Consider the following 23,251-nt stretch of genomic DNA (forward strand, 5'->3'; position numbering starts at 1 on the left):
GTGGTCTGATTGTCTGTTGTTGCTGTTGTAGCTGTCTGATTGTCTGTTATAGCCGTAGTTACGTTTGGGGGGGGGCCCTCTGCTGTGTGTTGGGCTGCCAGCGATTACCGTTGTAGCCCCTGCCTCGTTGGTTGTTGCGGTAGTAATTCCCTTAATTCCCCCAATAAAACATTGGTTGATGAAATATTGTTGTATTTATTAATTTATTTATTTATTGATATCAATTTATTTATGCATTCATGCATTGGTTTTAAGGAAAAGGGGCTAAAATACCCCTATATAGGAGAAAAATTTGTGTAAATGAATTATGTAGATGGTATAGCAATGTGCATATATGCAACATGAGAGAGAAATGAGAACCAGGAATATCAATCAGGAAACACATAAGAACACAGGTAATCATGAGCAGGTAAGTGAAAATATAAAAAAAATACACAATAGCTGTGAACAACACATGACCATCACGATCACATACAAACTGTATAAAAAACATAAGAAAGGAGCAAAGTTCGTATACAGTGCTCAGGAATAAATGAAGACGCCTCATGTGAGAGGGAGAAAAAATCCAGTCCAACCGTCCTCCGTGGTTTGATGAGGTGGGATAAGGGAGTCCTCAATGTTGAATAAAAAAAGTGTCATGGGGAATAAAGTCCAAGCAGTCCCGTGGGGATGATGGGGTGTTGAGGGCTATGTAAAGGTCTGTTATGTTGTGAGAGAGTCGTAAGGGTTGTCCCGTAAATTAAGGGGTAGGTAAGTCGAGTTCACACCACACAGAAACCCAATACACAGGCATGTTATAGCATAGGATGGTGTGTACGCATAAGACTAATATTAGGGATCCTCCAGAAGTCCATCCAGTGCAGAACAAGCTGATGTAAGAGGCATACATAATGGATTAAAAAGAACCCACAGAGTTGTAGTGGAATTAAATAAAGGAGAATCAAGAGTGATGATGTTACATGTTATGGTCCAGATGGGTCACAAAAACAGGTAAACTGTGTGGTAAAGAACAAGAGGAACTCCTGGAGAGGACGACGCCACGACAGCCCGGGGAGGCCCCCAATCAGAGTACAGGCTGGATTAGGGGAAGAAAAAGAAAGTCTTTATGGCTTTAATGCACAAACTACTGACGGGGACCCCCCAGAGGCAAATCGCGGCGCACCCACCAGGAAAACCCCACGTTCCTACTTAAAAGTAAGCAATTAATGGAAAGAGGTAAGTGGAGAAAGAAGGGATGAAGAGGGGGAAGAGGAAGGTGGAGGGGGGGGGAAGAAAAAGAAAGGGGGAGAGAGGTAAGTGGGAGGAGGAGAAATGGAGAAGAGGAAAAGGTGAGTGGAAGGAAGAGGGATGGCGAGGAGGAAGAGGTAAATGGAGGGGAGAGATGTAAGAGGGGAAGAGGTAAGGGGGAAGAGGAGAGATGGAGAATAGGGAGAGGTAAGTAGAGGGAGGAAAGATGAAGAATAGATGAGTGGAAGGAGGGGAGATAGAGATGAGAGAAAGGTAAGTGGGGAGAGGAGAGATAGAAAGGGAAAAGAGAGGTGAGTGGGAGGGGGAGTGATGGAGAAGAGAGGGAGAGATAGGTGGATAAGGAGGAAAAAGAGAATCGAAAGAGGTAAGTGGAAGGAGGAGGGGGGATGGAAAGAGGAGAGGAGAGGGAAGATGAAAGATGGAGAAAGGGAAAAGGTAAGTGGAAGAGGAAAAGATGGAGAATAAGAAAGGTCAGGGGAAGGAGGGAGAATAGGGAGGAGGAAAAGGAGAGTGGTGGATGAGAAATGGGAGAGGAAAAGCAGTGAATAGGAGGAGGAGAGATGTAAAGAAGGAAGAGGTAAGTAGAGGGAGAAGAGATGAGGAATGGGAAGAAAGAGAGAAGTGGAAGGAGGGAGGATGGAGAGGAGGAAGAGGTGAGTAGAAGGCAGGGGGAAGAAGGGGGGAGAAAGGTGAGTGGGGGAAGGAGGGATGGAAAAGAGGGAGAGGTAAGTAGAGGGAGAAGAGATGGAGAATGAAAAGAGGTAAGTGGAAGGAGGGAGGATGGAGAGAAGGAAGAAGTAAGAGGAAAGGTAAGTAGAGAGAGGAGGGATGGAAAAGGAAGAAGAGTTAAGAGGTAAGTGGAAAGAGAAAAGGTGGAGAAATAGGGTAAAGTAAAGAGAAAAGTAAAATAGAAATAAAAAATATTTAAAAAAATTAAAAAATAACTGCCTTCTCCTTCTTCATTTCATCCTCCTCTTCCTCCTGTGCACTACTCAGAATGTTCTTGGCTGCCACATTCCCACTTTTAGTCTTCAGATAATATCTCCAGCTACTCTGGCCTGCAGAAGTCAAGATGTGAAAAGCTCTGGTTATCCTGTTATTACATTACACTGTAGGGCCCTGGAGCTATTACATTACACTGTAGGGCCCTGGAGCTATTACATTACACTGTAGGGCCCTGGGGCTATTACATTACACTGTAGGGCCCTGGAGCTATTACATTACACTGTAGGGCCCTGGGGCTATTACATTACACTGTAGGGCCCTGGAGATATTACATTGTGGCCTTTACACTGTAGGGCCCCTGGGGCTGATTACATTACACTGTAGGGCCCTGGAGCTATTACATTACACTGTAGGGCCCTGGAGCTATTACATTACACTGTAGGGCCCTGGGGCTATTACATTACACTGTAGGGCCCTGGAGCTATTACATTACACTGTAGGGCCCCGGGAGCTACCACATTACACTGTAGGGCCCTGGAGCTATATACATTACACTGTTAGGGCCCTGGAGCTATTACATTACACTGTAGGGGCCTGGAGCTATTACATTACACTGTAGGGCCCTGGAGCTATTACATTACACTGTAGGGCCTGGGGGCTATTACATTACACTGTAGGGGCCCTGGGGCTATTACATTACACTGTAGGGCCCTGGAGCTATTACATTACACTGTAGGGCCCGAAGCCTGTACATTACACTGTAGGGCCCTGGAGCTATTACATTACACTGTAGGGCCCTGGAGCTATTACATTACACTGTAGGGCCCTGGAGCTATTACATTACACTGTAGGGCCCTGGGGCTATTACATTACACTGTAGGGCCCTGGAGCTATTACATTACACTGTAGGGCCCTGGAGCTATTACATTACACTGTAGGGCCCTGGAGCTATTACATTACACTGTAGGGCCCTGGGGCTATTACATTACACTGTAGGGCCCTGGAGCTATTACACATTACATAGTAGGGCCCTGGAGCTATTACATTACATGCTGTAGGGCCCTGGGCTATTACATTACACTGTAGGGGCCCTGGGGCTATTACATTACACTGTAGGGCCCTGGGGCTATTACATTACACTGTAGGGCCCTGGAGCTATTACATTACACTGTAGGGCCCTGGGGCTATTACATTACACTGTAGGGCCCTGGGGCTATTACATTACACTGTAGGGCCCTGGCGTAGCATTACATTACACTGTAGGGCCCTGGGGCTATTACATTACACTGTAGGGCCCTGGGGCTATTACATTACACTGTAGGGCCCTGGAGCTATTACATTACACTGTAGGGCCCTGGGGCTATTACATTACACTGTAGGGCCCTGGGGCTATTACATTACACTGTAGGGCCCTGGAGCTATTACATTACACTGTAGGGCCCTGGGGCTATTACATTACACTGTAGGGCCCTGGGGCTATTACATTACACTGTAGGGCCCTGGAGCTATTACATTACACTGTAGGGCCCTGGAGCTATTACATTACACTGTAGGGCCCTGGAGCTATTACATTACACTGTAGGGCCCTGGAGCTGATCAGTAGCCTAACTAAGAAACATAACATCAGAAGAGATTTATTACATGTACACAGCAGTTCTGTTTAGACTAGCCTTCTTAATCCCATGGTACTTGTTGTTTCCCAGTTTGACAGTAAAGGATGTCACCTGGTTTGATTTGTGCAGCCTTATTGCCGTGATATGTGACAGGAAGTGGATTTTATAATACTCCTTAACTAATCATATACAAATGATCGGTCTCAGCAAGCACTGTGTAGTGTGTTGTCACGTAACGCCACTGAAACGACGACCCTCTGTAAACATTATGAATTCAAACATGTCAGTTTGTAATATGTTGTATTATGCTGTTCTTGTCTTGACTAAAACAAAAACTAATCAAAGGGCAGAATGCTCTTACAAATCACGATGCAGCGATATGACTTTTGGCTAACGTAATAGTTATAGTATAGTAATAGATGTTGTTGATGCTGTGTTTAAACTTCACCTGCGGAAACGTACTTCACCCTCAGAGGCTTGGGGGAGGGGGGGGCCTCCAGTCTTTGCTGGGATTCAGGGCAGGGGGCTAAGATCACCTCTACAATTATTATTTATTATTCATTAATATTAATTAATTGTTTGTTTCAATGTTTTAAGAAGCTTGTGGACATAGTGGCAGTTTGTTTTTACAAGCACAGTTTTTTGAACACCAAAGTTAGGGGTCAGCTGGGGGGCAAGGCCCTACAGCAGGGGGGTCAGCCGCCCCCCCTCTCTCCCCTGTAATAATAATAATAAATAATAATACATGTAAGGGTTAATGCCCGACGAGGTGTCCATTGTCAGGTATTAATGGACGACGGCGAGGCGTGAACCGTCCAACGCGCAGCGCTGAAGTCCATTACTACCTGACCATGGACACCTCGAAGGGCATTAACCCGCTTATACCACGGTCACTTGCCAAATAACACATTTTTAAAACATTAGTTCATATTTTAATTAGTTTTACAATCGAAATCTAAAGTTTATCCAAACAATAACTCCGTTTCCCTGGTTACGCCTGACGGTTTGACTAATACCTGGAACAATCATTCCCATCCATCAGGTTCTTATTCAATGCAAACGTTGTAGACTCCCCCCAGGAATTAGGAAGGACCTTAGATACGACTTGCCTCCCTTAGCAACCGGAGATATTCATATAGTCCGCTCAGCTGGTAGGACCCTTCAGTTTAGCTACGAGGCAGAAAGCTAACGCTATGCTAGCAAGATCCAAAGTCAATAACATTGTGTACAGTTGGCAATCAGTAAAAATAATCTGACAGTATGTTGAACAACAAGACAAGCTAGCTATCAGCCATGTCATTGTCCCCAAAACAATATAACGACTTTTACGAAGAATTAGATCCGCGATGTGTAACGTTACTGTCGGCTGCAGCGGCGCCGCCTGAAGCAGCGAGCTGAGATATGAGAGATAACGTTATTCTCTGTGAAACTGAGTCATAGACATAATATAGTATATATATATATATATATATGTGTGTGTGTATATGTATATGTATTTATATATCATGTCTAGCTGAGATATGAGAGATAACGTTATTCTCTGTGAAACTGAGTCAGTCCAGAGGGCCAGTAGAACTCATAGACATAATATAGTATATATATATATATATATATGTGTGTGTATATGTATATGTATTTATATATCATGTCTAGCTGAGATATGAGAGATAACGTTATTCTCTGTGAAACTGAGTCAGTCCAGAGGGCCAGTAGAACTCATAGACATAATATAGTATATATATATATGTGTGTGTATATGTATATGTATTTATATATCATGTGCTGAGATATGTGAGATACGTTATTCTCTGTGAACTGAGTTGGTCCAGGGGCAGTAGAACTCATAGACATAATATAGTATATATATATATATGTGTGTGTATATGTATATGTATTTATATATCATGTCTAGCTGAGATATGAGAGATAACGTTATTCTCTGTGAAACTGAGTCAGTCCAGAGGGCCAGTAGAACTCATAGACATAATATAGTATATATATGTGTGTGTATATGTATATGTATTTATATATCATGTCTAGCTGAGATATGAGAGATAACGTTATTCTCTGTGAAACTGAGTCAGTCCAGAGGGCCAGTAGAACTCATAGACATAATATAGTATATATATATATATGTGTGTGTATATGTATATGTATTTATATATCATGTCTAGCTGAGATATGAGAGATAACGTTATTCTCTGTGAAACTGAGTCAGTCCAGAGGGCCAGTAGAACTCATAGACATAATATAGTATATATATATTATGTCTATGGTAGAACTTACTTCTTGCAGCCTGTGTGTTTTAGCGCCATCCTGTGGTGTTCAGAGGAGGAGTTGGAAATAATAAATACTAGGAATGCACCGAATATTCGGCCACCGAAAATTTTCGGCCGAAAATGGCCCAAAAGGGCATTTTCGGTTTTCGGCCGAAATACCTTTATCACCGAAACAATACGGCCGAAAATGTTGTGATGACGCAAACAGAAACCGCGACCTGCACGTGTGTCAGTACCCGATCCGTTCCACCTGTAAAGCGTCTCCTAAGCAAAGAGGTTGAGGCGGACCACGGAGTGACAACAATGAGAAGTGCTCTTAGAGTCTGTCAGCACACGTTTCAGTGAGATCTGTTCGGATCCTCTGCACTTCATCGCGACTGGACTTGATCCGCGTTATAAAGACCATTACTTGGATGCGGAAATAAAGCAGGGCGCACGAGAAATGATCCAGGTCGCCATGGAGACGGAGAACCCGCGTGGAGATGGAGACGGAGCAGCGCCCAGCGCAGGAGATCAGAGCGCAGAAACAAAGACTTGTCTCGCTGCACCAGATGAGGGGCATGCACCCTCGTTGTCTGATATGTTCAGTGAAATCCTGCAAGAAAGTGCCTCAATTAATAATAATAATAATAATAATAATAATAACAATAGGTAAGCTATTCTGTTCTTAGGGTACTGTATACTGTATGTGACTATCAGATTGTAGCCATATTTCTGCTAGATATTTTTTTAATTAAACTTTAATATTAATTTATACAATTGCAATGCCTTGATTTTAGTAAAGTTAGTACACAGTCATAGCCATAAATGCAATGGTAGTAATAATTGGCTTAATTTCTTTCGGTGTTTCGGTTTCGGTTTTCGGTCTTGGTTTCCTCTTTTTTCGGTTTTCGGTTTCAGCCAAGAATTTTCATTTCGGTGCATCACTAATAAATACACATTTCCTTATTGATTTAATGCAGCGCATTAATATAGAACAGTAAACAGTCAGTTTCACCGAACTCCTTTACTAGGTGTCCTATATCACTTTTTAATGGACACCCTGCAGCCAATCAGAATCGAGTATTCACCCAGACCATGGTATAATATATTTATAATGCCCTCTTCATCAAAAGATCTTAAAGTGCTACAGGTTAGAAACAACAACAAAAAAGATGAGCAGTTTAAAATAAAAAAATAAAATAAAACACATCTAAAGGGGACCAAAAGCTTTGCTAAAAATAAATGTCTTCAGACCTTTTTTAAACCAGTCAGTGGGTTGAGGAGCCCTCAAGGTGTCAGGAGGGGCATTCTACAGATCTGGGGCAGCAGCACAGAAGGCCCTTTCTCCGATTGTCCTGAGTCTGGTCCCGAGTCTGGTTCTGGGTCTGTGGAGGAGGTTTGAGTGAGTGGAGCAGAGGGAACGGGTTGTGTTTTGTGGGTTCTTTGAGGTATGTAGATCCGCCTCTACCTGCCAAGTTTTAATCAGGTAAGGGGTGACCTCCAAAGAACTGGGAACATCAACATCTGTTATCTGTTTACAGATGTGACTTCTACAGAAGTCTTCACAACACTTCATGGGAATGTGTGTGTGTGTGTGTGTGTGTGTGTGTGTGTGTGTGTGTGTGTGTGTGTGTGTGTGTGTGTGTGTCTCTTAGTGTGTCTCCGTGTGTGTGTGTTTATTAGGAAAGTAAGTAATATCAAATTCTTTGGAATATGATTCCTCTCAGGTGATTGCACAATGGCCGACCTGCTGGAAGAGAAACATCAGGTACAAGGATGGATGGAGTAAGAGCCTATTAGTGCCCAGGTAGAGAGAGAGAGACAGGTAAACACCCCAGTCAGTAGGAGACAGACAGGTAGAGAGAGAGACAGGTACACAGAGCTAAACATCACAGTCAGTAGGAGACAGACAGGTAGGGAGAGAGACAGATAAACACCACAGTCAGTAGGAGACAGACAGGTTGAGAGAGAGACAGGTACACAGAGGTAAACATCACAGTCAGTAGGAGACAGACAGATAGAGAGAGACAGGTACACAGAGCTAAACACCACAGTCAGTAGGAGACAGACAGATAAAGAGAGAGACAGGTACACAGAGCTAAACATCACAGTCAGTAGGAGACAGACAGGTAGAGAGAGACAGGTACACAGAGCTAAACACCACAGTCAGTAGGAGACAGACAGGTAGAGAGAGAGACAGGTACACAGAGCTAAACATCACAGTCAGTAGGAGACAGACAGGTAGAGAGAGAGACAGGTGTGACAACTTCAAATCACCAAGAAAGACTAAAAATGAGGACCCTACTCACCACCTTCAGCAGGCAACCAGCACCAGGGACCAGCAAAAGGCTAAACTGAGCCAGCTGAGGGCTTTTAAGGCCGGGACACATGTAGCCGACGGCCGACCGTTGACAGAAAACCCCGTCGAAATGATCAGTCTCCCCGTGTTGGTCCAAAAACTGCCACAGAACACACCAACAAGACGAGAGGAGACAAGACGTAATACGTCTCTATAACAGCAGGCGGCGCTACTCTGTGTTGTTGCCCAAGAAATGAAAACCGGCAGCTGATTGGACGAACACGTCACATGGGTTTGTTTTCTCCAGAAATTCAAAGCCAGACTGTCATGGCGTCCGTTCAGAATACGATCTCATATTGTACTAAAATAGTTCACTGAAACATGTTTCTGAAAACATTTTAAGCGAGAAACAGGCCGTGCAGTTGCTGAATCTGTCTTCATTTCAGATCAACAAAGGTCAGTTTAAAAGATTTCCGTCAGGTTTGAGAGACTCTAGTCACCTCATTCTGCTCGCCATTTTCCGGGTGAGTCCCGACGGCCCTCCCGGCGACCAAACATGTCAGGTCGGTCAAAATGAAGCCGATTGCCCCCCAGACTGACGACAGCACGGGACACACCGAACAGATTCACGTCACTGACCTCGCCAGACTGTCCTACGGCCAATAATCGGCTGTGTGTGTCAGCCCCTTCCGCGTGCTCCTTCCATGGGAATTACAAAGAAGAAAGTTTGGAAGTTTTTCAAGGATATTGAAACGGTCGTAAATGCAGTGTTACAGGCTGTACAGGGAATGGTGACACTTTTCATAGTGTTGGATCCAAACAAATGTGCATAAACTGATCTTGTACAAAAGAACACTGGCTAACTGGCACTCAGAGACAAAAGACTCAGAGACCATGTGGTTTTTCAAACAGAGGCCTACATGTAAGAGCCCCAGCCTGGTTAATTCACACCACTATGCGAAAGTCCCAGGAAACGTGGAAACCTACGGATTAATGGACTACACACAGTAAGAAGGCTTGCGTCTGGGCAGAGATAGATAGTGTGTTTTATTAATGAGTAACTTGCTATTGCTGCTATTTGTGTTGCCATTAATGTGATTGGATTAATAAGTGCTATGCTGCGCTTTGATTATTAATCTGTTTGGCTGTGAATGTATCATTTGATCACGATACTGTTGATATGTTGTGTTGAGTAGCTTGGTAAAACTGTTATTTTAAAACTGTAAAATTGTTCCTTTTTCGTGTAGGAGACGACACATGGCTGCTGTAGAATGAATAGTGCACACGGTCAACCCATGCTCAACATTCTTCTTCACATTCTTCTTGTTTTGGCGTTGTCCTCGTTGAAACAGTTTGATGGTGTTGGTAGTGCCACCTACACTTCCTGGCGCCCTTTGATTCAAATATACCATTTCCAGTAGTGACCAAACTTAATTCAATCATTTAAAATGTTCAATGCAATCAATTTCAATAAACGCAAAAGGAATCCATACAGATAACATTCTTCAAAAACAACTGAAGTCTACATGATTGAACCATGTTCTTGAAAGGAATATAAATGAATTCCGTAGCATATTCTAAATTCATTTTCGTAAATTCAAAGACCGGCTATTTCCCATTTTTTCCCAGCTCAGTGTAGCTGTCTCTCTCACTACCTGTCTGTCCCCTACTGACTGTAATGTTTAGCTCTGTGTACCTGTCTCTCTCTCTATCTGTCTGTCTCCTACTGACTGTAATGTTTAGCTCTGTGTACCTCTCTCTCTCTCTCTCTCTCTACCTGTCTGTCTACTACTGACTGTGGTGTTTAGCTCTGTGTACCTGTCTCTCTCTCTACCTGTCTGTCTACTACTGACTGTGGTGTTAAGGTTAGGTTTAGATTGGTTCCTATTAATACCAAGGGCACTAATTGGCTCTTACTCCATCCATCCTTGTACCTGATATTTCTCTTCCAGCAGGTCGGCCATTGTGCAATTACCTGAGAGGACTCATGTTACAAATAGTTTTATCTTACTTACTTTCCTACTAAACACACACACACACACACACACACACACACACACACACACACACACACACACACACACACACACCTTCCCATGAAGTGTTGTGATAAGTTCTGTAGAAGTCCCACATGAGTAAACAGATACCAGATGTTGATGTTCCCAGTTCTTTGGAGGTGCCCCCTTATCTGATTAAAACAGATTACATTGGGCTTGGCAGGCAGAGACGGATCTCCAGGGGGCAAGGCTGCCCCCCTAACTAAACAACTGTGCTTGTAAAAACAAACTGCCACTAAGTCCACAAACTTCTTAAAACATTGAAACAAATAATTAATTCATATTAATAAATAATAAATAATAATTGTAGAGGTAATCTGCCCCTCAAATTCTTAGCTGCATCAAAAGTGCAGAGCGGGGTTCACACGCAGCAAGTCTGGCTGAGAGAGGTGGCCCTGAATCCCAGCAAAGACTGTAGGTGTGTTAAGGAGTACTATACAATCCACTTCCTGTCACATATCACGGCAATAAGGCTGCACAAATCAAACCAGGTGACATCCTTTACTGTCAAACTGGGAAACAACAAGTACCATGGGATTAAGAAGGCTAGTCTAAACAGAACTGCTGTGTACATGTAATAAATCTCTTCTGATGTTATGTTTCTTAGTTAGGCTACTGATCAGCTCCAGGGCCCTACAGTGTAATGTAATAGCTCCAGGGCCCTACAGTGTAATGTAATATCTCCAGGGCCCTACAGTGTAATGTAATAGCTCCAGGGCCCTATAGTGTAATGTAATAGCTCCAGGGCCCTACAGTGTAATGTAATATCTCCAGGGCCCTACAGTGTAATGTAATAGCTCCAGGGCCCTATAGTGTAATGTAATAGCTCCAGGGCCCTACAGTGTAAATGTAATATCTCCAGGGCCCTATGTGTAATGTAATAGCTCCAGGGCCCTACAGTGTAATGTAATATCTCCAGGGCCCTATAGTGTAATGTAATAGCTCCAGGGCCCTATAGTGTAATGTAATATCTCCAGGGCCCTATAGTGTAATGTAATATCTCCAGGGCCCTACAGTGTAATGTAATAGCTCCAGGGCCCTATAGTGTAATGTAATAGCTCCAGGGCCCTATAGTGTAATGTAATATCTCCAGGGCCCTATAGTGTAATGTAATATCTCCAGGGCCCTACAGTGTAATGTAATATCTCCAGGGCCCTACAGTGTAATGTAATAGCTCCAGGGCCCTATAGTGTAATGTAATAGCTCCAGGGCCCTACAGTGTAATGTAATATCTCCAGGGCCCTACAGTGTAATGTAATAGCTCCAGGGCCCTATAGTGTAATGTAATAGCTCCAGGGCCCTATAGTGTAATGTAATAGCTCCAGGGCCCTACAGTGTAATGTAATAGCCCCAGGGCCCTACAGTGTAATGTAATAGCCCCAGGGCCCTACAGTGTAATGTAATAGCCCCAGGGCCCTACAGTGTAATGTAATAGCCCCAGGGCCCTACAGTGTAATGTAATAGCTCCAGGGCCCTACAGTGTAATGTAATAGCTCCAGGGCCCTACAGTGTAATGTAATAGCCCCAGGGCCCTACAGTGTAATGTAATAGCTCCAGGGCCCTACAGTGTAATGTAATAGCTCCAGGGCCCTACAGTGTAATGTAATAACAGGATAACCAGAGCTCTTCACATCTTGACTTCTGCAGGCCAGAGTAGCTGGGGATATAAGCTGGAGCCTAAAAGTGGGGATGTGGCAGCCAAGAACATTCTGAGTAATTCACAGGAGGAAGAGGAAATGAAGAAGGAGAAGGTAGTAAACTGCAGATACCAGGCAGGTCAGAGATGAGGAAAGGGTAAGTTGTTTCTGGGACTAATGTGGGACACTGCCGCGCTGGGCCGGTGCCCCAACCCCACGGGCAGTAAAATGACTTAATGTGTTTTTACATCAAATGGCTCTTTTTCCAGTATTAATGTGTAAAGTAGGGTTGATAAGTTATTCAAACAAAGAGAAATACTTCACAATTCACTTACTTTATTATTTTTGTGTAACCTTTTATAGGCTAATGTTAACAGGCAGGCAATGGATTTCACCCTTGGAAAATGTATGAAATTGAACATGTTTGAAAATATTGGTTGGCAAATATGTAAACATCTTTTTAAACAAGAAAATTATGTTGATGTAAGAGAATCAGAAACCACTATTAGAGCCTTTTTAACAGTGATTGGCTGGCCCAGCTTGTTAATAGCCAGTGTATGTTCATTTTAGCTTCCAGTTTGTTAGATGGCACCTACATAATAACTGGCCTGGCAACTCAAAGGCCAAGGTTTTGCTTCCAGATTTGTTTGGTGACTTTGGGGGTCTGGGGGGTCCTCCCGCAGAATTTTTTGGCATTAAACACTTCATTTTCTGCCTTTTGGTGAATTTTTATGCACCTATTTCTACCTTTATCTTTATGTAAAGGGAAACATTAGGCTACAATCCAAATATAACAACATAATGGAAAATATTGCAGTAAGGCTGTCAGGAATTCTGTATTGCTTTCATCTATTTATTCTCCTTTAGGTTGACTTTTCTAATTATATCTGAGTCAGCACACATGTAGCTTAGGCATCATTTATTCTTCCATTTTTTGCATCTTTTGTTGGGGAAGTAACCTCCGTAAATGTGAATATGACAATTATTCACCTCAGTGATACATTATTCATTTAATTTATTAATAAACCTCTTGATTGTAATATTTCAGATGATTGAGCAAGATTTCTGCTCATGTCCAAAACTTTGTGCACATTCAAAATATAACTCATCCCATCTGTGCTCTCTGAGATTTGAAGGAGTCGTGATATTTTGTGAAAAAAATAAAGTTATAATATAGGCTATTACGAGAATAAAGTCACTATATTTTAGAAAATAATCTATAGGCTACCTGCACCGTAGTCTGCTGTGCATTACGTGATTGCTCTGCTGATACGGTAGATCTCAGACCTCCTGACAGACACAGAGCCCCGTCTGAAACACAGAGCCCCATTTGAGACGTTTAGGGAAGTGGCTGTAGCCTACGCTGCTAAACATCGGAGGTGGAAACCCGAAACTTCTGGCAGAAATACACGGAGCTCAAACGCGACACATCTGCCGCAGCATGTCCACAGCAGAGCGCATCCATAAACCTGAAGCTGCGCAGCTTTTTACAGCGAGAATGGACATTAAGCGACGTCCGGTTTCATATTTGTCAGTCAACTTTTCAAAATACATTTGGGGTTACACTCAAAACCTTCGGGGCTGAACCCCCGGCAAAATGTTTGATGCTGAAGGAGACGGAGCTGAGCTCCGGCAGGGTGTGCAGTGGACCTGAGGAGGGGGAGCTGCCCAATTTAACCTCTGCCCTCAACACCTTTCAGCCACAAATATTCATTTTCCCAGTCTTTCTTGTACCCACACCTTGTCTTTTTAATTGATGGCGGTGCCTCAGAGTCAGACTCAGTCTCTTTCTCCCTTTTTCGAATTGGAAAGCGCGCATCTAAAAGTTCCTTCCCAGTGTGTCTGGTATGCACGTGCGTGGCTGCGTGCGCTATCATGACAACAACAAAAAAGTTGACAACAACCTAGTCAGCAGTTCAACTGAGGGGTGGGTGTGGCAACAGTAGCGTGCTGAACTGTCAAGTAATGTTCGTTTGGCTGCCTTGGGTTTGAGGATATAGAGCGACCAACTTTTTTTTTGAGCAAGCATTGAAATATGCGTGACACGGTCTCAATTTGCGGGACGCATGAATTGGGCTTCAAACGCTGTGCGCGCACGCGCTACGCAGGATGGGTGGTCACCCTAGAGCAGGAAAAGACCACAGAAGGAGATGCAGAAATTAGTGAAAAAGAAGAGGGAAAAGAAGAAATGACTGTGAGGGATGAAGAGGAGGCTGCAGAGTCAGAGAGAGGGACAGAGGCAGAGAGTGATCAGGAGGAGGCAGATGAAGATGACAGGGAGGAAGAGGAGGCTGCAGAGTCAGAGAGAGGGACAGAGAGTGATCAGGAGGAGGAAGATGAAGAAGACTGGGAGGAAGAGGAGGCTGCAGAGTCAGAGAGAGGGACAGAGAGTGATAAGGAGGAGGCAGATGAAGATGACAGGGAGGAAGAGGAGGCTGCAGAGTCAGAGAGAGGGACAGAGAGTGATCAGGAGGAGGAAGATGAAGAAGACTGGGAGGAAGAGGAGCCTGCAGAGTCAGAGAGAGGGACAGAGAGGGATAAGGAGGAGGAAGATGAAGAAGAATGGAAGGAAGAGGAGGCTGCAGTTACCCCTGGACCATATGGTTTGTTTATATTCTCCTTCCATATAAATTGCAGTACAGTAGCATAACATATGTTTTCAGTTTTCGGCAATTTCCATTCGGTTAGATATGCAAATATTAACATATATACGTAGATTATTTAATGATGTTTTACAGTTTCTTTATAATAGCATTTGTTTGACCTTTTGTTAGATCATAATTACTGATAAAATAGGACATAGTCTGTTCTATTTTATGTTCTATTAGTCTGTATCAGTAAATATGATCAAGACATTAATTCAATTTCAGGTAAATGACATTTTATTTATAGTATCAAAACAAGAGTTCACTTTTCTCAGGACACTTTACAGATATAGTAGGTCTAGACAACACTCTATAATTTACAAAGACCAAGCAAGTCCCCCAAGAGCAAGCATTTGGTGCAACAGTGGCGAGGAAAAGCTTCCTTTTGGGCTGAAACCTCAGACAGACCCAGGCTCTTGGTGGCCACTGCTGGGACACAGAGACAGACACAGATATACAGATATAGAGAATTATGATTCATAAAAAATATAGAAGGGTGGCAATTATAGTAACAATAAAGATAATGGAACTATGACTAGAAATAATAATAGTAGCAGTTCAGGGAGTCTCAGGGTGTTGCGGGGCAGAGTGGGGAATAGCAGTGTGTTTACATATGGAGGGTTCCCCATGTACCATCTTCCCCTGCCACCCTGCCAGGATCTCTCGCTCCCCCTTTGCCCCCCCATGTTAAACTTTCTAGATCCACCACTGTTGGCAGGACATAGAGAAAGAATTGTGAAAAGGAGGGCCACACACACACACACACACACACACACACATACACACACACACACACACACACACACACACACACACACACACACTCAGCATTGAGCTCTTAAGTAAGTAAAGTGTATTTATATAGCACTTACCACAAAGTGCTTCACAAGCCAAATAAATAATTACATTATAAAAAAGTGTTGTTGTTGAGTGTGTGTGTGTCTCCTTCAAATATCTCCAGGACTGTCTCATCTGATCTACTTCACACTTGGTTTCCAGGGTACACAATGAACTTGGGGTTTGGAGCAGTTTGGACAGCGTTGGTTATTGGATAATAATAAACTGTGACTAAAAATTTAATGAAACACACAACACACTGTAACTGTGAGTAAGACTATGTTCCAACACTGTAACTGTGATTAAGACTATGTTCCAACACTGTAACTGTAAGTAAGACTATGATACAACACTGTAACTGTAAGTAAGACTATGTTCCAACACTGGACCTTTAGTTATTACAAATGTTGATGAAAATTTAGACTAAATGTTAGATTCAGTTTTTCAATGCAATGATTCAAGTTTAGCAATTAAAATGTAAATGATTCAAATTCAATTTCTGGTGGCACATATTTCAGCCCATAAAGATGCCTCTATTTGTGTTCATATCTGTGATCAAAGTTTTTATCCATCCATTATCTGTAATAAGGTGCCTCCATTATCATGTGGATAGGTGATGAGATTATAAAGTAGTATAACCGTAGTCTTATTATAACAGTCAGACAAATGTTTAATATGACTTACTTCCAATTTCAGAATTAGTTTTTTTTTCATGAAATTGACCTCAGATGATGACAAACCTTACATATCCTCTTCAGATTCTGTGGAAACGTTTAGCTGAACAAAGAAAACAGCTTTTAACCATATAAGGAAGTTCCTCCTCTTAAACAGACATGAACATGCTTGTGCGGGACCCTTATAAAAGCGTCTTCTCTCCTCAGGTCAGCAACAAGCTCACCTCAAAGCTCAGGAGAGACACCTGAACCCAGCGGTAAGATACAGACTGCATGCATGTCTCTCTCTCACTCAACTGCTTACTTTTAAACACTAATTTACTGTCATATATTGTATTTTGCATTAGATATTCAGGCTATGACAGACTCTCTTACACTTTGTGCTAAAACCCAATACTTATCGTATGGGTAAACATTTTGACTGAACCCATTTTTATGATAATCGTGGTTTTACTTTCCTCTCAGTCATTCTCTGACTCTCTAGATTTCAGCAGGAACAATGGCCAACATTGGTAATACCACGGACGTAAAGTTGGGCTCCAACACAGGGAACGTTGGTTCCAAAAATACCTTCGGCATTCAAGGTAAATCTGAGTGTGTCTATTCTTTTCTGTAAGGTTGTCATGACAGTTTCATCACATCTCTATCTCGTGTGACTCTTACAGGAGGTGTTGGACCCAATGCTTCTGTGGGCAACACCACTGGCGTCACTGTCGGAGGAAATAATTCAGGAAACATTGGATCAGGCAACGCATTTGATATAAAAGGCGAGATATTCCTCTTATTGATTATCCTCTTATTAAATTTAATTAAAGTGCTAGAACTGTATTAACAGTCCAGTTTATTACTTATGTTCAGATATCAGCATCTTAAAGGCAAAAATCTGAGTTTCTGTTGTCAACTTTGAATTCCATTTCTCAATTCTCATATTTTCACAGGAGGAGTGGGAGGTTGTCAAAGCATTGGCAACACTTCTAATGTTAGCGCTTGTTCTAACTCCGGATCCATTGGTTCAGGGAATAGCTTCACCGTGGGCTAAGGTAAGAAATGGAAGTGATTTACTATCAGATGTGAGCATATGCGTGTGATATGTTCATTCTTTGTAAAACAATATATTCTGGATTTTCTCATCAATATTTTTGATCTTTTCTAATATCTTTGTGTTTCTCCCTTTTAGGAAACCGGCCTCCAACTCTTCTAAAAACAATGCACCATTTGTTGAATGTTGAATTCATGATTTCAAATCAACAGACAGAGTCAGTGATCCGATGAATGTAAAGGAAATATAAAATAAATAAAGTAGAGTACCTGCTCTATCAGACCGTCTTTGGCTGAATATTTATCATTTCTACTAACCTTGCTCTGAGGGATGTTCAGTGCCTTGAAAGTATTCTTATATTATTTGTCCTTTATCCAAACATTGTCATGAATTTGCTTTCATTGTGGATTTCTCTTTGATATATAGTTTTTGTCAGTAAACTGACTAACTAGCAGATGGGTTTTCAAAATATATATTCCAGTATTTAACCTAAAATGATTCACTGTGATTCCAAACTGATAATCTCCCTTCAATCTGTTATGCTTCTGCAAAACAGTGGCTGTACCAGGTATGACGTAGTTGTGTAATAATAATAGTGCTTCATACTATTACTGCAGAGCTATAGGCTGAGTTGATGAAGATTACAGAGCTTACTATTTTCAACCAATAAACATGTGTTTTAATGTAGAAAAAAATGACTTTGGTGAAAAGTCTGCAGAATATATTAAAGTTGTTAGCTTTAAAAGTTGAATAATGCCAAATGATGTAGAACATTGTGAGGGCTGAACTTATTTTGTAACTGAAATTATGAATAACTATAGAGAACTTACAAATTCTGTGAGAAATTAAAATGCAGAAATATTAAACAAATTGTTTGAAAACTCCCAAAGGCTTTGCACTGTACTGCACAAGTTGGAAATTGAAATCTGAAATTGTCAGTAGGAAGCTGAACTGCATTACCTTAAGTGAAGAGCTGAAATACATTTCTAGAAAAGCTGGAAGCTGAACTGTAATACTGTCAAAGATGGAAGCTGTAATTAATTACCTGAAAAGGTTGAAAGAAAAAATACTTTGTATTATCATCAGAAATATACACTGCATAGAACGAAAAATCATTCATCTGAGAGCTGAGAGGTGAAAGGGGGCTAAATGACTTTGCTTTGAAATAAAATAATAATAACTTATACTTTTATTAATCCCAAAAGGCGATATTCCAATGTTTTCACTCTGTTGTTATTACACACAGGTCTGAATTACCCACACATGCTCAGTGTGTGTAATACATGCACTAATGAAGAGATGTCAGAGTGAGGGAGCTGTCCTTGGCAGTGCCCAGAAGGTGAACTGGGACCTCTCCAAGCTACCAGTCCACCACCATACTTTGGTCCGATGGGGTCTTGAACCTGCGACCCTCCGGTTCCCAACCCAACTCCCTAAAAACTGAGCTACTGCCAACCCAAGCAACCCAAACAATGAAAGTCTGAGGTCTTTAACCCTTGTGTTTTCCTCCCGTCGACCATGCACTTTTTGTCCTCCTGGGTCAAAATTGACCCGGTCTGTTTGGCCAGTTTATATAGCAGTATAAATGATCACCCAATTCTGTGTTACATCTTCTTAGCCAACTTCTATCCAACCTATTACCACTAGTTTTACACTTATTTTTATAATACATGGTTCAAAAAACGCATTTGTAGAAAATTAAAAAAAGCTGAAATTATGAATTATTTTGACTAACAGTTGAGATCAACGGGAGCATATATTGATGGGTTATCACAGTCTGGTATAAGTCAATGTTTAGTCAGAATACTGTTTTGAAACCATTTCAATTTTTTTTTAATGGCACCCAATAATTACCGGCAATTTCCACTGGATGCGGAACGTCTGCGGAACGTCGAAGGAGTCATCAGGTTTCCATTAAAGTCAATCTGTGTATTTCCACAGACTGTGGAACGTCTGCGTCCCGACTCCGTCCCGACTCCGTCCCAGGTCCGTCAGTCCGCAGCCCTCCGCAGCAGATACGCAGAGCTTCTATTTTTGACGGACGACGGAGAGCTCCGCAGCAATTCAGCACACGGCAGATAGTGCGGGACAGGAAGTCGAGCACCGAAACAAAATAAATATCCGGTTAATTTTCAAAATAAAATACACCGTGCTCACGGCGGATCATATTTCCTGCACTACACCTTGAAAACACAACACAGAGTCGTTTCCCCTCTACTCCTCTGGATGGAAACAAACTGTTGTTGGTTTTGTGGTTCTATTCTATGTGAATTCGCGAGAACTTGTGGGTCCTCATGACTACAGCTGTCAGTCATGGCCGCAGCCGCTTCCGCAACAAATCCGGACCCGGTGGGTATTGACGGACGGCGGCGCACGCAGCCGGCACACAGCGGAGCCGGTCCGCAGCCGTTACGCATCCAGTGGAAATCCCCGGTTACACTTGTCCTCCAGGGTCAAAATTGACCCGGTCTGTTTGGACTGTTAATAAAGCATAAAGTATAAATTATCAACCAATTCTCTTTTACACCTTCTCAAAACTTCATTCCAACTCATTACCACTAGTGTAACACTTATGTTTGGAATTTATGGTGAATAAACTTCATTTACATGAAACAAAACCTATTTTTTGGGGTAAAATAAGCATAAATTATTAAATATTTTCATTATAGTTAAGATCAGATGAACTTATGTTTGTGGATAATCACTGACTGCTATATGTTAGTGATTAGTCATGATATGGTTTTGAAACCATTTTATTATTTTCAATGGCAGCCAATAATCACACCTGGTGTCTTTCTGGGTAAAAATTGACTTTGTCTGCTTTGCGTGTCACCTGAAATGGTTTTCACTTCACAGGGGGGCTTTGTCAGGGTTAATTAGTGGAATTGTTTCCCTTATTAATGGGGTTGGGACCATCAGTTGTGTTGTGCAGAAGTCAGGTTGATACACAGCCGACAGCCCTATTGGACAATTGCTAGAATTCATATTATGGCAAGAACCAATCAGCCAAGTAAAGAGAAACGAGTGGCCATCATTACTTTAACAAATGAAGGTCAGTCAGTCCGGAAAATTGCGAAAACTTTGAATGTGTCCCCAAGTGCAGTCGCATAAACCATCAAGCGCTACAACGAAACTGGCTCACATGAGGACCGCCCCAGGAAAGGAAGACCAAGAGTCACCTCTGCTGCTGAGGATAAGTTCATCTGAGTCACCAGCCTCAGAAATCACAAGTTAACAGCAGCTCAGATTAGAGACCAGATGAATGCCACACAGAGTTCTAGCAGCAGACACATCTCTAGAACAACTGTTAAGAGGAGGCTGCGCGAATCAGGCCTTCATGGTCAAATAGCTGCTAGGAAACCACTGCTAAGGAGAGGCAACAAGCAGAAGAGATTAGTTTGGGCCAAGAAACACAAGGAATGGACATTAGACCAGTGGAAATCTGTGCTTTGGTCTGATGAGTCCAAATTTGAGATCTTTGGTTCCAACCGCCGTGTCTTTGTGCGATGCAGAAAAGGTGAACGGATGGATTCTACATGCCTGGTTCCCACCGTGAAGCATGGAGGAGGAGGTGTGATGGGGGGGGGCTTTCATGCCTGGTTCCCACCGTGAAGCATGGAGGAGGAGGTGTGATGGTTTGGGGGGGCTTTCATGCCTGGTTCCCACCGTGAAGCATGGAGGAGGAGGTGTGATGGTGTGGGGGGGCTTTGCTGGTGGCACTGTTGGGGATTTAGTCAAAATTGAAGGTATACTGAACCAGCATGGCTACCACAGCATCCTGCAGCGACATGCCATCCCATCCGGTTTGCGTTTAGTTGGACCATCATTTATTTTTCAACAGGACAATGACCCCAAACACACCTCCAGGCTGTGTAAGGGCTATTTGACCAAGAAGGAGAGTGATGGAGTGCTGCGCCAGATGACCTGGCCTCCACAGTCACCGGACCTGAACCCAATCGAGATGGTTTGGGGTGAGCTGGATCGCAGCGTGAAGGCAAAAGGGCCAACAAGTGCTAAGCATCTCTGGGAACTCCTTCAAGACTGTTGGAAAACCATTTCAGGTGACTACCTCTTGGATCTCATCAAGAGAATACCAAAAGTGTGCAAAGCAGTAATCAGAGCAAAGGGTGGCTACTTTGAAGAAACTAGAATATAAGACATGTTTTCAGTTATTTCACACTTTTTTGTTAAGTACATAATTCCATATGTGTTCATTCATAGTTTTGATGCCTTCAGTGAGAATCTACAATGTAAATTGTCATGAAAATAAAGGAAATGAATTGAATGAGAATCTTTTGGCCTGTACTGTATATATATATATATATATATATATATATATATATATATTTGTCAGTATATACAGTATATCTATGACACAGCTGTACCTTTATGGTCTACTTTGTCACAGCTCCACCTGGTGGTCAGACACACAACTACACATTCATTCATGTGAACAACAAAACAAAAAACAAAGCTGCATTATGGCTCCAACAACTTATGGAAAATATGTAAAAGTCAACACCAAGATAAAAAAATGTTGTAAATCACTAATGTCTGGAAAATAAAATAGAGTTCTGCAGTCAAAGACATGAATTTATCAGTAAGTTAACAGCATTAAAATCATCAGTTGTGACAGAACAGAGCAGCTTGGCTGCAGCAATGCTGCTAATCAGCTAACTCAGAGTACTGTAAAGTTAGAAAGACACTCACAGACTCTAACTTCTGGGATCAATATACAACTAAAAACAAATAATATTTACCAGAATAGGCATATGCTTGTTTTTTTAAAGTAACTGCTGTAGTACAACTAGCAGGAGACAAGTTATAATTGAGGTAAGTTTGGAGACACTATGATATTTAGTCATTAAATTAATAAATATTGTTGTTGGGTGTTGTAGTTTGTAGAAGGTCTCTAAGCACTCGTCTCACCACCGGCTGCTCGTACAGAACATTGGGCCTCACTCACCAACCGTTCTTACAAAGAAATGTGTTCTTAAACCCCACTTACGCACTTTTTATGAAGATTCTGACATTCACTATATATTATATTATATATTGGATTTGTTCTTAGCTAAGAACAAAATCTACAAACACTCAAGAGCACTCTTACACACATTTCAGTGATGACAATTTGCTCCAAAAAAGTTGGTTACTGCATTTTATTTAATTCTACAGTCGTTTACAATGATAGTATTTTACTGTAATGTATTTCTGATCATTTGTTGAAAAAAAAAAATCTTACTATGCAAAGAAACACTAACACTGCTAAACTGATTAAATCCTGCGTTATTTGGTGATTGATCGCAATATTTATAGGGCCAAAATGGGTGTGTTTCTGCACATCAGGCATGCTATCAAAATGGCATATCTATTGCTGCTTGACGACATTGCCGAACGTGCTCTGAGAAGGGAACACATCTTTGAGGATCACGTTGATTTATTTGCGGAGACTGACGAGTATTTGGTCGGACGGTTTAGGATTCCAAGACACGTTTTAATGGAGCTGTGTGATACTTTGTAGCCAGCGCTGCAAAGACATACCCAACGCTCCAATCCCGTACCCACTCATGTGCAGGAACTCTCCACCTTGGGAGTTAGCAGATCGGGTGGGCGTATCACAGCCATCCATCAGCCGCGCTGTCCCACGAGTTGTGGATGGAATAAATCAGCTGGCCACACAACATATTTTCTTCCCCACAGTGCAACAACAGCTGCCGTTCAACAGAGGGTTCTACTCTATTGCGGGTCTGCACGTAATCGGGGCAATAGACTGCACTCACGTAGGCATTAAGGCACCCTCACCAGACCCATTCCCATACCTCAACCACAAGCAATATCACTCAATCAATGTACAAGTCATCTGAGACTCCGACAACCATCTCAGTGCTTCCCAGGAGGTGCACAGGAAGTGTCATGTTCTCACTTTACAGACTTAATGACATTTAACAACTACATGAACTCATCAGACCACAGCACACGCCTCATACAGGGACCAG

The 23,251-nt window shown here is 42.2% G+C and overlaps 1 long non-coding RNA gene across 1 annotated transcript; it reads left to right on the top strand.

Annotated features, from left to right (window-relative positions):
• Positions 1-16,372: 16,372 nt before the first annotated feature.
• On the top strand, positions 16,373-16,984 carry LOC120570187. Its single transcript, XR_005641018.1, has 3 exons — positions 16,373-16,473; positions 16,682-16,800; positions 16,882-16,984. It is a non-coding gene; the product is annotated as an uncharacterized LOC120570187 (long non-coding RNA).
• The last annotated feature ends 6,267 nt before the right edge of the window (positions 16,985-23,251 follow it).

This window comes from Perca fluviatilis, chromosome 12, assembly GCF_010015445.1.
Source record: "Perca fluviatilis chromosome 12, GENO_Pfluv_1.0, whole genome shotgun sequence".
NCBI lineage: Eukaryota > Metazoa > Chordata > Actinopteri > Perciformes > Percidae > Perca > Perca fluviatilis.